A 13,426-nucleotide genomic window follows, 5' to 3' on the forward strand; every position below is an offset into this window, starting at 1 on the left:
TAGGAAACCCTCGTTAAAACTTTTATGGCTCATCATTCAACTACGCCGAAGTAATTACCCCATGTAAATAGCGTGGTTTGTATTTCAGTTACGGAACAAATGATTCCTTTGCTGGCGACATCGTCGGGGGCAAGACAAGGGCATCCTGAGTTAATTACTATCTAACTCAATGGCAGAGTTCTACTCGACGGCAATGAAGAAAGACTGTGTTTAATTACTATTTAACCCAAAGCCGGAGTTCTACTCGACGGCAATGAGGAAAGATAGTGGTTGCCGGCTGTAATGGCGGCGGTACTCAGGGAGGGAGGAAGGGTTTAGCTTCTTTTCCCTAAAAGAGAATGTATATTGAACATTATCCATAAATTTTAGAGGATGTAAGACCCCCTCCAAATTAATAAGGAATGATAGGGTGAGGCTATACGTGGGGAATTACTTTACTAACGTATACATGAGCGAGGCTAACCTAGCTCTGGTAGGAACCACGGCCATGCTTGGTACCGCCGGGGCTCCCGTCATGGTTGGTACTGCCGGGGCTCCCCCCCTTATACGAAAAGAAAAGTTACATAATCAGAAAAGGAATAATAATATTTCTGGTTGAACAATCTTCACTTGAATAACTTGCGTAACTAGCTAATATTATAGCTAAATACCGGGAAATCTCGCCTTACTAACTAAATAAAATGTAATGATAATTAGCGACAGCGGTCGTAAAAAGGCTGCCTCCGGTCATGGCAATGCTCAACCAAACACACTTAAATTATTGGAATATAACTGTGAGAAGGGAGCCTAAAATTATACACAGGATGAAGATGCTGGAGATTGCATGATTATTCCGAAAACTTGCAACAAAACACCGAGAAAACTTTGGGAGAACACCTAGCTTATACGCTACAAGTAAAGGAATGGCGGCCGGTAGTTGTACGGATAGGAGGTCCACCAGGTACCTAGAACGGCACCCCCTTTCTTTCGCCACTCTTCCCCCTCACATCAAAGAGTTAAATCTATTCGGGGTGAAGATTGCTATGAGTCGTATCTAAAAAATACGTCTCTGATCCCTTGTGATATCCTTAACTGGATACTCGCGCCAGGAGTTAGAATCCTGGAGACCTTCGGTTTATTTCTCTGGGAGTATCACTGTAGCAAATATATCTTAGAAAGCTACCAAAAGGAACCTTCCATCAGGACGACATGGCCGAGCCTAAAAATATAAATATGAGAGAGAGAGAGAGAGAGAGAGAGAGAGAGAGAGAGAGAGAGAGAGAGAGAGAGAGAGAGAGAAAACCCAGTTACATTATATTTACAGACAGGGAAACATTTTGAGCAGAAAATAAATGTTTTCCTGTAATAAATAACGTGATTTAACCAAATTTGACCTTCATTTAAACTGCAAATAAACAGAACAACCACTTCGACTACTTCGTTCCCCACTACACACTCACTAAAACAGGTGTAATAGAAATGAGGTCAAATTCTGTGAAATCACATTATTAACTACAGGAAAACATATATGTTTTCTTCAAAATGTTTTACCATAAATCTAATGGATCTTGCTTCACTCGCAAAAAAACAAATACAGCAAGCTCCATATGTACTGGCAAGTGGTAATGTTGAGCTGCGCACGCTAACATCAATGGTTCATTATAATTTATATCTTTTTAAATAACTAATGGTTCTTGCTTTACCATGGGCTCGTAAAAAAAGAAAAAGCGGTACATGCTTAGCTGCGCATGCCCCCCAATATGTTTTTATTTCTTGGTAATTATTCGACAGATTTTTGTAAATCTAAAAATCACAGACCCTAAAATTCAATAAAAACAAATTAATGACTTACTTTATGATCGGGTTGTCGAAGGTGCTTTTCTTCCCTGTAAGATAACAAAGAACGATCCTTCGGGAACGGTAGTTTTTGCGGTATGACATTATGCGTTTTAAGAAAGGTGTTAGATACAATTGCCGATACACATAAAAGGGATTTGGAAAGGACTGAAGGGAAGAACTTGAAGTGATAACAAAGTGATAAGTTTCCATACGTATGCTTACGTGACCTGTTAACAGAAACATCGGTGTAACCGTACGACATCTGTAAAGTAAACTTAAAGGGTAAACTCATTCAGAGAAAGTATTAGCTAAGTGAAAACTGATTGTAATATGACAATAACAAGAAAAAACAGAAATGATGAACAATTAGTAAGTTAAAGTGAAGGAAACAATATATAATATTTTATGGGAATACATTAAAATGTTATAAGGGAGGAAAGGACTTTAAACTTGATAAAATGAGAAATATACACGTGGGTATTGCATCAACGAATACATACAAACAGTATTAGGAGTGCTAAGAATCATAGTATACTTGAATTTCAGGAGTAAAAAGAAATATGTACACATGGGTATTGCAACAACGAATACATACATACGGTATTAGAAGGGTCAAATACTTGAATGTCACAGGTAAAAGTGGGGAGGGCTTATAAGAAAACGAGTAATCCTATTTGTCAAATTAAAGGGGGCGGGGTTTATGCGCATATGTTCTAAAACTGGTTGGTAAAGTTTTAGATGCAACCAAATTGGGAAATGTATTATATTAATATATTTTCCTAGTAAAGCACGTGATAACAAAACACTTCTTCTCAATACATTATTGTCGCTAATGCATACTTACAGAGAAAAAAAATATTTCAGGAATTGAAGGTCTTGACTTTTTCTAAGTTTAGTGTTTATCTTTCCATGGGCACGCAAGGTAGCTCTTGTTCGTTTGTATGTCTGTTTTCATCTTACTTGGCTCCGCCCCATTGCGCAATGTGACAACATTTGCTTGAATGCGCATTTGCTCCTCCCACTAATGTCACTCCTCCAATCAAAATACTACTGGGTTCTTTTCAAGGGTTATTATTGGACGATTCATTGGTCTCTCAGTCTTGTTTCAAGGATCTGTTTTTCGTGCAATATAACATTGTAGACGACAGTATTTTGTTTTTTTCCCTATTTCATTATGGGAGAAACCCGTGATTGTCGTTTGTTTTCGGTTTTCAAAAGTTGCGGTTTCTATATTTTTTTCACACGTCACTTGACTGTCATGGATCCTCCGGTACGGTTGTGTGAAATATGTCGATATTCCTATTTCGATGTGATCGGCAGATTTCATGGGAATTATAATGGAACTCCTGAAGTAGTGAATCGTTTTTTAAGGGAGCATTCCGTATTACCTTCAAGTGTGCAGTGTGGTAAATGTGATTCGGCTTTACATTTTCGTGAGGATAGACATGTGTGGTATTGTACCAAATCTGTAAAAATAGCTAAAACGCGAAAAAGACGTTTGTGTAATTACACTGTCAGTGATTTTAAGGGAACTTTTCTGCACGGGTCCCACCTTCCCCCGTGGAAATTAATTTTATTTGTCAACCATTGGTTGCATAAGTGTTGGGACCACCATTTCGTTATAAAGGGCCTTGGTATATCTTCTTCTACTAGTGTAGACTGGAGAAGCTTCTGTTCAGAAGTAACTGAATTTTGTTTTGATAACCAAGAGCCTATTGGTGGTGATGGTGTAATAGTGGAGATTGACGAATCTCATTTTGGTAAACGGAAATTTGACCGTGGAAGGCCTCTAAGTGATATATGGGTGTTCGGAGGTATTGAGAGGGAGTCCAAAAAAACATTTATTGTTCCTTTAATTGACCCTTTACCGCAAAAGCGTGATGCAGCTACCCTCATCCCTTTAGTTCAGAAATACATTAAACAGGGCAGCATTATTGTGAGTGATAAGTGGCGGTCTTACAATTCTCTGGGCTCTCTGGGTTACGATCACCGCAGTGTAAATCATTCCAAGAATTTTGTGGATCCTTCGAACCCCGAAACCCATACACAAAATATTGAACGGCTTTGGCGGGAGGTGAAGGAGTGGATACAACGCCCTGGTAACCGTTGCGAATATTTCAGGCAGTATTTGTCCCGGTTCATTTTTATACATAAATACCCTGAGGAGGAGCTGCTCCATCATTTTTTTATTGCAGCCAGTAAATTGTATCCTCCCCAATTAGAGGCTGAACGTATTCCAGTACTTGATGATTCAGAAGAGGGTCATCCACAACCTTCCACATCTTCATCGTCATCTTCCGTTTAAGGTAAGAAGTGATTTAACAAAATATATATATTCAAATTTACCCCTGGTTAAAGGGGGGGTCGCAGGGGGAGCGAAGCCCCCCCCGGTAGGGGTACAGGGCCCCTAGGCTAGGTTAGGTGGGTTTGTTAGGTTCTGTGGTGCCCTGAAAATTACTGTGGCCATAAGGGGGGGTCGCAGGGGGGGCGAAGCCCCCCCCCGGTAGGGGCACAGGGCCCCTAGGCTAGGTTAGGTGGGTTTGTTAGGTTCTGTGGTGCCCTGAAAATTACTGTGGCCATAAGGGGGGGTCGCAGGGGGGGCGAAGCCCCCCCCGGTAGGGGTACAGGGCCCCTAGGCTAGGTTAGGTGGGTTTGTTAGGTTCTGTGGTGCCCTGAAAATTACTGTGGCCATAAGGGGGGGTCGCAGGGGGGGCGAAGCCCCCCCCGGTAGGGGTACAGGGCCCCTAAGCTAGGTTAGGTGGGTTTGTTAGGTTGTGTGGTGCCCTGAAAATTACTGTGGCCATAAGGGGGGGTCGCAGGGGGGGCGAAGCCCCCCCCCGGTAGGGGTACAGGGCCCCTAGGCTAGGTTAGGTGGGTTTGTTAGGTTCTGTGGTGCCCTGAAAATTACTGTGGCTTTAAGGGGGGGGTCGCTGGGGGGCCCTACCCCCCTCCCCCCGGTAGGCCTAGTTAGGGGTATGGGGGAGGGGTGCTGGAACATTAATTATTCATTTATTGCAATTATCATTCAATGCCCCAACACCCTCCCCCCCCCCTTCCCCCACCCAAAACCCCGGTTCCCAAAGGGTGTCCCCCATAATTGGTGGGATGAACTAGGGTATACATAGTAAATCTCTAAATCGGTTGGTTTGCAGTCAAAATAAACGTTAAATTCATTGAAACCACACTATTTCTGATGCAACAAATATATTTTTATTGCATTTTTCCAAATTTGGCTGAAACTAAAAATTTACCAACTGGTTAACATGTATGTACCTTTGAATGAACGTGAGCGATTACAACTGCTTTGAGGAATGTCAACAAACAAATGAAAGATATACCAGATACTGATAATTTGAGCAGTTTTCCACGGATTTATCATACGTCCAAGAAAATAATGTGTAGAGAAGATAAGGTTTGTTTTTCCATTATATACTGCTTTTCTCACCCAAAACCCGGGGTTCCAACTGGAGGTCCCCCATTGTCGATGGACACATACAGTACATATATATATATATATATATATATATATATATATATATATATATATATATATATATATATATATATATATATATATATATATATATCTATTTATATCTATATCTATATCTATAGCTATCTATATATATATATATATATATATATATATATATATATATATATATATATATATATATATATATATATATATATATATATATATATATATATATAATTTACTAAGTATTTCTTGCAGTACAAATAAGTGACACTTTCGAAGAAAACTGGTGTTTTCTATTGGAAAAAGCTGTTTTCCCTGTCCGTAACTATAATAAAACCACAAACTCACATACATACCCAATGATTTGTGGCAGGTCCAAAATCTTCACTCTTGATGTTCCTAGCCAATTTATTTCTCTTTAATTTTCAGGATACTTGAAAATATTAACTTTTGGCTCATTCAAACAATTATCCTTACATTTATTTTCGAAATACCTTGTATTCCCGTAAGGAAGGAAGGAATTTGGAGAAAACACTGCAGCACAATAAAATCTCACAAGTTTTCCATCACTTTTTTTTCCTTTAATCTTTTCATATTCAGTAAGTTTTTCTTTATATTCTCAATATTATCATTAACCTAAAATTCACCACTATTTGATAATATTTTGTATAGTTATAAGCTAAATAATTCTTCTAATAACACCACGACCTCTCAGTAGGTTAACTGGCTTAGGTGTAGAATCTGGTAGGATTTGTCTCAGCTTACTGGTATAAAGTATCAGGGATTTAAATGTCCAAGCAAATAGGCCTTCTCTCACAATGGCCATGATACGACGTACCTTTTTCCCCCAAAAATGACTAAAAGAAAAACCTCCTGCGTCTTATACATCGTAGGTAAAGTTTGAGACCTACCTTAGGTTAGTCTAATCTAACCCAGTTTACACAAGGTACTTTAACGTACACTAAACTCCATGTACTGTATACTTGTTTTATTTTTATTGCTAGTATTATTATTAGGGCTTTAAAAATGAATACGTTTAAATGAAAGCAATTTTAACTGAAATGGTGTTACGTTCGTTTATAAACATCACCTGACAAAATGTAAACATCGAGTCACATCATACTGTCATCCTACTCATTATAACGTCACACAGACGTACTTTTCTTAATGAAAATAATTATTTGGGCATTATATTTTATCCCTCTGATAAAATAAGATATTACAATATCCTGTAAGGAACTATTTCCATATATTTTAAAGAAAATAGATCTCTAAATCCATTTAAAAACAAAATCTTCAGGTTTATCTCCCATAACTAGAGCATTTAAAAGCAGTTTTGTGGAAATTTGGGAGTTTTTCAAAACAGCAGTTCATAAATCGTCGGAACTCTCTCTCGACGGGGTATTCCAGTCTTCTGATTGGCTGTATCCTCTCAGCTGTGATTGGTTGTTGCCTTTGTTTACAAATTCATACATACATATCTAACATCGTAGCCACATCCCACTTAATTATTCCTTCAAAAATGACGCATTTATTTAGCTTATGCAATTCAAAAACGCCCACTATCTATTTTATTATTAAATTAATAATATTTCAATCTATTTTTCGTAAAATTTATAATTTAAAAACCTTATTTATTCTACAATAAGTATAGATATTTTACCTCTACTCAGTTGAGTTCATTCATAAAATAAGAGATTGTGTGACGTCATATACAACCACCAATCACAGCAGTGGACAAATCAGCCAATGAAACGCTAGATATTTCCCGCTAAGAAAACGCATAAGGCAAGAGGTTTCCTTCAGTTTATGGGCTGCTGTTGACAAACGAGTCAAATTTACACGAGATATTTTGTTCAAACGCTCTAGTTAGAGGTACTCTCTCGGCTGTAAATTCCAGTCCTCTGATTTTATACAGGCAGACATACAAAAAATTATATTTAGGATCCATTTTTCCCTAAATGATTGTTTCGAGTTTGTTTCCCTAAAATTTGCAGTTTTTAAGTCACCATTTATCTGAAATGTGTATAGGCCTACTGTTGGTTTTTATGACGATATATTTCCTATATGATTTGGTAAATTTCTTCAATTACGTTTTACTTTAAATGTAACAAAATATGAAATAAAGTTACGTAGTTATTTCACTATTGAAGTTTAATATAACAGATATTAGCTCACTCAAACCAATAAACAGAAACAATGACAAGCTGTAAAATTCATCTTACTCTTGATGATGACGTCTCAAAGACGTATTTTGTGATTAAATGTGACGATTAGGGATCAGAATCTATCCTTCTAATAAGATATATTACTGAAATGTCTTAAAATAGACTAACTATATATTTTAAGGAAAATATATCTTTGATTCCCTTAAAAACAAAAAACAAAATTTTCAGCTCCGCCCCATTCGGGCAGGCTTCTCTCCTTTAGCAAGTCATGAGACCCCATAAGTCTCTTTTGGCGGAAAATTCCTTTCCTATGATTGGCCAAACCCTCTTCAGCTGTGATTGGCGTTTCTCTTCACTTACCACAACTTCACACACACACACACACACACACACGCCAAAAGAACAGACAAGGTTTCCTTCGAATATGACGTATTTATTTGACTTATTCCACTCAACAGAATTAGAATTCAATATTTTTTTATTTAATGCAATAATAAATATCCTTCGTAAGTTTATTGAAGAAAAAATGTCACAAAGACAGACATTTCCCGCTAAAATGCATAAAGACGAGAGATTTCCTTTGATTTATGGCCTGCTTTTGGCGAATTAATAAAATTCACACATAGATATTTAACTTATTTTGAGTTTGTTTCCCACAAAATTTGCTATTTTAAAGTCATAATTTATTTGAAATATGTATCCTGTTCGTGTTTAAACACTCACAACTACGTATTTTATAATAAAGATAATGATTTGGTGATGATCTGTTCAATTACATCATCTTGAAATATAACAAAACAGGGACTGTAGCTCCTTTACTATTTAACTCACACCAAGCAAATAAATCAATGCCATTTAAACAAGCTGCAAAATTCATCCTTCTCGTTATGACGTCACAGAAACGTACCTCATCAATATAGATAATAAGAAATTATCCCTCTAATAAAATAAATATGTTATAAAACATCTTATAAGGAGCTGTTTCTGCATATATTACAGAAAATATACCTCTAATTAGCTTAACAATAAAAAATTCTTCTGCTCCGTCCCTCATACCTCGCGTGTTGTTTAATGGAAATTCGTCCCTAGACCTCTCTCGGCTGTAAATCCCAGTCCTCTGATTGGTTATGTCTTCCTCAGCTGTGATTGGTGGTTGCCTTCGCTTACTACAGCTTAACAGACAAACACACGCACATCTGACATCGTAGCCAGAACGCAGTCGAAAATTCCTTTGAGTGTAACGTATTTATTTGATCAGTACCCTTCAACAAGATCCATTATTTATTTTTTTCAGTAATCAATAATAATTTTCAGCTTACTTTAATAGAATTTATAATTTTTAAGGCATGATATATCTGCATTAAGTATAGATATTTCTCTACTACCCAGCTAGTTTTGCATGACGTTACATACAGCCACCAATAACGGCAGAGGACGAATCAGCCAATGAAATGACAGATATTTCCCGGTAAAAATGCATAAGATGAGTGAGTTCCTCTGAGTTATGGGCTGCTGTTGACAAACTAGTTAAATTCACACACATTCCAGCCCACACATTTCTTATTTTTTTTACATATATTGTTTATTATTCAAATGTTCTAGCAATTACGGACATTTCTTTGAGTAATTATACTCGATTAGTATAGATTATCAAAAACATATCAATGAATCCGAAAAGGAAAAGATGTAAGATTTAATAATGTACTAAAAAAGAAAAACACAAAAATACCATTACGGTGTAAAAGACATAAGCTTGAAGATAGGTATCACAAATTGAGTGAACGCTGTATACTGGGAAAGGTACTTTCTATATGCATATATCCTTCAGAAGAATAATTCTAGTTGTAAAAACAACAAATTGAATGACATCTTGAATGTCCAGGCTCTAGCATTTATTTGGATGTGTATCAATGAAATTTACACAGGATTCCGAACAGCAATGATTAAGTAAGTTCTCAAAACTCTCTCTTGGCGGGATATTCCAGTCGTCTGATTGGCTATAACTTCCTCAACTGTGATTGGTAGTTGCCTTTGTTACGACAGCTGAACAGACGTACACACGCACATATATCATCTTAGCCAAAACACAGTCAAGTATTCCTTTAAATGTGACTTATTTATTTATTCTATATAATTCAACAAGATCCACTATCTTACTCATGACAAATTTAACAACAATTTTAAGCTTATTATCACTCAATTTGTAATTTTTAAGCAAAATTTATCTGCAATAAATATAGATTTTTCATCTCTACGGTACCTACTAGACTAGTTAAATTCATTCATAGAAATATGATTGTATGACGTCACATACAACACCCAATCAGAACTGAGAAAGAACCTGCCAATGAGACACCAGATATGTCCCTCTAAAAATACATAAGGCGAGAGGGTTCCTCTCAATTATGGGCTGCTGTTGGCGAATAAGTTAAATTTAGCGAGGCAAATTGTTCAAACGCTGTAGCCTGCTGCTGCTTGAGTTTAACTTTTTTAGGTTATTTCCTTCAAAAGCTCCATTCAAAGGGAGTTTTCCTCCTTATTCATTTTTATACCTATAATGATGTTATTTAAGTAGCCTCAGAAGAATATTTTCCTATTTCTTATCTTTTAAGTATCATTCAAATGAATGTTTAACAATTACAGACTTTTTCCCTTAGTAATCAGACTTTTCTTTTCATTTGGGAGTGAAAAACGCAGAGCTATAGGATTCTAGGTTATTTTCATTATCATCATTATTTCTATCCTAGTCATTATCATAATTTTGAATATTTTGTGAGATAAGGTTGAGAATTTTGAGTTCATATATATTGATTTTATAACAAAAACATACTTCAAATCAGAAGTCCAAATAAAATATATAGTGAATAGTAATGTATAGGCTATGCATAGGCCTGAATTTCCCATCTATATGTTTGTGTTGTTAAAAACATCATTAAAACAATGACTTAATTAATACAGAATACAGAAATTGTCTTATTAGCAGAAATAAATTCATATTCAGAATTTCATTTTGTAGCGGCTGAAAACAATGGAGAATAAATAGGTTTCTTGTTTTATTCCCAGTTTCCTTCATAAACTGGAATAATTGAATTATCAAGAAATAATAACAGTATCAGCAAAACTAATTGTTGAATAGGCCTACTTGTAAAATTTTCAGTCTTTAACACCCAATTTCATAACCTAACCTAATAAAGTGCACGTTCTTTAACAAACTATTGATTGATACATAGGTTGTAAATTCGTTTCCCAATGTCGAGATAAAGCAAGAGCTGAGGGCCTACTGTAGGCCTACTTGGTGATCAGGGTCTAAATCTTTTCTTGAGAACGTCCAATCAATCTCTACTGTATTGTCATGATAGGCTCAGTCACCTAACATTCTAAAAAAAGTTTGATTTTCACAAATTGATGAATATGAGTTCTATAGGCTAGCGTTGGGTCTGTGAAACCGTTCAGAGGCGTAAGAGAGAAGGAAATTTAAATTATTGGACAAATGCATGTTGAGAGAGAGAGAGAGAGAGAGAGAGAGAGAGAGAGAGAGAGAGAGAGAGAGAGAGAGAGAGTTCATGTCTTCATTTTGTTCTCACATGATTGAATTGATTATTATGATTTACATTTGTAGTATCTTAGGACACTTCAAGTTTCCATAAAACATTTAAGTGAATTATCATATTTTTATTCATTTTATCATTTATGAGTTGGTTAAATAGTAATAGATTTGCATCAATAATTATCATATGTAAGTGTGCGGATGCACCAGTTCATGTGCAGATGCACCAGTCAGGTAATAACTGATAAACGGGGTGAATACAACTAACTTTATATTGACAGAGCACGAGTTTATACACAACCTGTTCCAAGGAAGAACGGCACAAAAATTCAATCACAATGAGGCCAGAACATACAGACTTCAACACGTTATCAGTGCGTGCGGAGAGTGATAACAATAATGTACAGAAAAATAAAAAAAATAAAAAACAAATACCATTACGGTGTAAAAGCTTGTGTGATACTTGCGAGGTACATGGCTCCCCCCTAAAAGAGACATATATGTGAAATAGGGTACCCTGCCCTGGAGAGGCGCACTGTAGGCAGGTCATCTTGCTGGAGATACACATGTTAAAGGCAATCAATGGAGATCCAGTCTTCTTTGCCACGAACGTTTAGCAAGAACACCTTTGTTGTTTGATGGGGGGTGTTAGAGGTGGCTTGCTGGTGTTGTTGCAAGGGAAAACATTCAAATCCCTTTGCAAATCTGTCTGTATGTGTTGCTTCACTGGGGGTTTGAAGTCTGGCGGCATGGAGTAAATTTACCCACAACATGACGTAAGCGTTACAGATTGTCAGAAGAGATTGTCGACGGAAAAAAATCGGCAGAGATGACCAACGGGTTGCCACACAGTTTTTCAGCTGCTGAGACATTTAGGGTGTCCTTAAGAGTGGTCCGTATTCCCAGGAGGACCCAGGGAAACTGAGTAAGTAAACCAGTTGCAGTCCTTGCAGTGGGGCATCAAAGAGGCTTTGAAGATAAGATGAAAATGTTTAACCATTCTGTAGGCAACAGGGTTGTATGCGGTTGTCTGATGTAGGGTGATTCCCAGGAGATTTGCTAATGATGTCCACAATTGAGAGGTAAAAGTAGTACACCTGTCGGAAGTAATTTGCTCAGGGATACCAAATCTCGCTATCCATCCTGGGAGTAAGGCAGGTGCACACGAAGCGGATGTTGCAGTTTCCATGAGAATGGCTTCAGGCCAACGAGTGGAGCAGTTGATGACGGTAAACAGGTAATGATGTACTTGTGATGTTGGTAGGGGACCTACAACATCGACGTGAATATGGGCCAAGCACCACTGAGGTTGAGGAAAGGTGCCCACTCCTGAACCCGTGTGTAAATGTACTTTTGAGGTTTACCATAAAGTACAGGTGCAGACCCAATCCTTAGCATCCGTAGTAATGCCATGCCAAATGAACTTTGTCTTCAGTAGCTGTGTAGTAGAATGGCGTGAGTGATGGGAAAGGCCACGGATGAAATCAAACACCTATCTGTGTATGGGAGAAGGTATCCACGTTCTAGGTCTACCTGTACTGACGTCACAGAGTCATCGAGAGGGATGTCCTCCCAACGGAGGGATAGGCAGGATGTCCTTCATGTTTTGTACTCTGGATCTTTTGTTGGACTTCTGCCAAGGCGTTGTAATCTAATCACAGGTGAATGACGGCCAATGTGTTTCTTGACAAGGCATCGTCAATGGGATTTAATTTTTCCAGGGACGTGTTGGAGGGTACAATTGTATTCAGCCACAGCGCAGAGATGTTGGTGTTGACGGGCGGACAATGCATCAGACTGCCAAGTGAAGGCATGCACCAGAGGCATGTGGTCGTGCGAAGGACGAAATGTACTTTCCAAGAAGTGGCGAAAGAGACGGACAGCAAGTGCATAGCCAGTAATTCGTGATCGAAGGTAGAGTAGCCGGATTCAGCCTTGGACAGTTTTCTACTGAAGAAAGCCAATATTCGGGGCAAGCCATTGACCACTTGCTCAAGTACTGCATCAATAATGATGTCACTGGCATCGTGGAAAGAAGGAGAGGTGCATGTGGCACGGAAAAAGTGAGAGGAGCACCGGTTGATAGGTCATTCTTTGCGTTGCAGAAGGCCGCTCCTTGAAGGGGACCCCACTTCAGGTCTTTTGGGCTGCCCTTAAGGGTGGCGTAGAGGGAGCGGGGCAAGAGTGGCAGCGATGGCTGGCAGGATACTGGTAATAGTTGATCATGCCCAAGAATTCTTGCATAGCTTTGACGGTCGAGGGGACTTTCTGAGCGGCTACTACCTTCTCAGGGAGGGGGTGGACTCCTTCAGGAGTGATGCGGTGCTCTAAGAATGATACTTTGTTGGCCCCAAAGGTACACTTGTCATACCGGACTACAGGGCCATTCTGTTGTAGGCAGTCGAGAACAAT

General features: G+C 38.0%; 1 protein-coding gene across 2 annotated transcripts in view; it reads right to left on the reverse strand.

Annotated features, from left to right (window-relative positions):
* The window catches only part of LOC137634816 (coiled-coil domain-containing protein 115), a 152,591-nt gene that overhangs the window by 132,192 nt on the left and 6,973 nt on the right, over positions 1–13,426 (reverse strand). The window contains exon 1 of one of the 2 annotated variants that reach the window (XM_068367370.1): positions 5,656–6,377. The exons of the other annotated variant lie outside the window; for it this stretch is intronic. The gene's annotated coding sequence lies outside the window, so the exon portion shown is untranslated. Of the gene's footprint in view, positions 1–5,655; positions 6,378–13,426 lie in introns of those variants that run through there. 2 annotated transcript variants of the gene reach the window in all.

Source organism: Palaemon carinicauda, chromosome 45 (genome assembly GCF_036898095.1).
Source record: "Palaemon carinicauda isolate YSFRI2023 chromosome 45, ASM3689809v2, whole genome shotgun sequence".
In the NCBI taxonomy this organism is placed as follows: domain Eukaryota; kingdom Metazoa; phylum Arthropoda; class Malacostraca; order Decapoda; family Palaemonidae; genus Palaemon; species Palaemon carinicauda.